This window comes from Helianthus annuus, chromosome 6 (genome assembly GCF_002127325.2).
Source record: "Helianthus annuus cultivar XRQ/B chromosome 6, HanXRQr2.0-SUNRISE, whole genome shotgun sequence".
Taxonomy (NCBI): domain Eukaryota; kingdom Viridiplantae; phylum Streptophyta; class Magnoliopsida; order Asterales; family Asteraceae; genus Helianthus; species Helianthus annuus.
Genome location: NC_035438.2, coordinates 1,075,020 through 1,077,519, shown reverse-complemented (window position 1 = coordinate 1,077,519; position 2,500 = coordinate 1,075,020). Strand labels below are relative to the sequence as shown.

Here is a 2,500-nt window from a genome sequence, read left to right as displayed (position 1 = left end):
TTTGATTCCAGCTCTAAGAATCTTCAGTTTCCCATCAATATTTCAAATGCTATTGTACACATAGTTAGAGTAACATTTAACATAAACCTCCTTAGTAATTAACAAAACAAAGAAAAAACTTGAGACATCCAAACGCATCAATTACCTTGTAAATCTTGTGGCCAAAGACCCGCAATAGTCGAACCTCTACATCTTTATGAAAAATATAATGCATATCCAGTCTTGGTTTAAAAAAGCGCGAGGCCCTCCGAAGCGTTTTGGTTCCAAAAGCTTTAAGCGAAGCTTCAAGCGCGAAGCGAGAGCTTTACGTATACGAAGCGCTCAAAATAAAAAATATTTGTACACATCAACATCAATATGACATATTCTACTTGTTAATCAATAGTAAATACAAAAACATGATTAAAAAAAACACTTAACACATAGAAAACATAATTAAAACATAAATTAAAGTCGATTATTGGAGAAAGTATGAAGACTCGATGGAGAAGAGGGAGGGAGCGGCTGAAGATGTTTACTAACGTTCTTTTTTTAGGGTAGCGGGCCTCAATTAAACCCTATTAGAGACCATTGGGCCTAATAATCGATATCTTGTGGCAGCTTTTCATATATTAACTGCATTGTCGTTTTATGGTTAGGAGGATGAATTATGAGGATTTAAACCATTTCAAAAAACAATTCATGGTTTATGGCAAAGTCAAACCTGTTGACCATTGTCACCTCCTTCTCTATGAATAAAAATCTTTCCAATTTTAATACCCTTGCAACATGCTCGCAATGCATTTTCCATACTCTCACCACTGCAGACATTTTGGAATTAGACGGAAAATAGTTTTAAAATATATTCGTGTGACCGAGTATGCATAGTCCATATACGTTTTCCAACATTTCGAAGATGAGAGTTGGTCAGATACCTCCTAATAACAGAAACGCCACATAATCTCTTACAGAAGTCAACACCTGTGTATACCGACCCTGTGTTCACACAAAACAAAATTGTTACGGTTATTGCATAGTTACATGATGGACGTTGTGACCATAAAACAATAAGAGGTTGTATGTATAACTTCAGTAAATTTTCAAAAATAAAAAATAATAAATTAAACCACCAACACATTCTACTTTAGCTAAATATTTTATTGTATCAATTTAAACCAAAATAAATAGAAAATTAAATAAATGACTCATTTTCACACGTGAGTGCAGAAGCTCACCAGTTGGAGTTGTCACCTGCTTTTCCGTAAAAGGTAAATGTCCCAAACCATGCTCAACAACCTGTTACATGTGGAGTAATTTTCCAGTTATATTCAAGAACAATTATGCACATACAAAAGCTGAAAATCAAGAACCAACAACTCACCAAACGAATCAATCGTTCAGAATAAAAAAAACAAAATCATGTTTCGTTGTTTTAGCATCACGTATAAGCGTATGCAAGCCACGTATCTACATTAAAGAACACGCAATACGATTCATAAAAGAAAGTGTGACAATAAAGATCATTTCATGCAGTTTGCACAATTTTAATAGATGGAACTTCAAAATATTACCTGAAAAGTTGAGTGAATAACGTATAAATTGGGATATATTTTGCAAAGATCGTGTTGGCCAAGTTTTGTCCGAATGAGCTGGACAATTAAATCAATAGCTACATGGTTGTCTCCTCCACGCGGGATGATGATGTCGGCATACTTTTTTGCTGGGAGTATGAAGTTTTCGAAAGAAGGCTTCACAAACTTCGAGTACTGCACATAAGTTTAAAATTAATACAGGTGTTGACTTCAATCCATTGACTTATGAATGGGTCAACTTGACCTGTGTTTTACGTCAAACGGATCAAAAACACATGTTAAATGTTAAGCAATTAACCTGATCAAGCACCATACCGATCTCTCTTCCCTTTTCGGTTGTATCACGCCTTATTCTTTTCGCCAGACGTACATCAGCATATAATACATAAGCCAGAATTATAGAAATGACTAACACATTCAAAGGGACAAAGTTGGACAGTATAAAGTGACGGTGACAGTGGCAGTCGCAGTGGCACGAACACTGGGCCACGCTAATCAGACCATACTAAGAGACTGAATACCAGAACGACATCAATATGTGTTCCGATTCAAACCTGCCAACGACATCAATACTTTTGCAAAGCTAGCGCAGTATATCAGCCACTAATTCATTAGGATTCATGTCCACTATAACATGAACATGCCTGTGTTAATCTGTCCTTTCCAGTTTTCCTTCAATTAGGCAAACCCTAGTGACCAAATAAAATTCTAAAGACTGATTAAAAATAGAAAACGGAGACTTAAAGTTACCACCAAAAGCGTACAATCAATGCCAAGCTTATCTTCAAGGACTTAGAAAAGAAAAGCAATGGCGCTTCGGGCTGAGAATAAGTGGTAACCTCAGTGCATCCACACATTCAGCAACAACGTCAGAGTTTATTGCAGCCAATTCATTTCCAGCCATCTCAACGACAGGTGGCGACATTTAA

The 2,500-nt window shown here is 36.2% G+C and overlaps 1 pseudogene; it reads right to left on the bottom strand.

The window, feature by feature from the left end:
* Positions 1–334: 334 nt before the first annotated feature.
* Positions 335–2,271, bottom strand: LOC110866039 (annotated as a pseudogene).
* Positions 2,272–2,500: the final 229 nt, after the last annotated feature.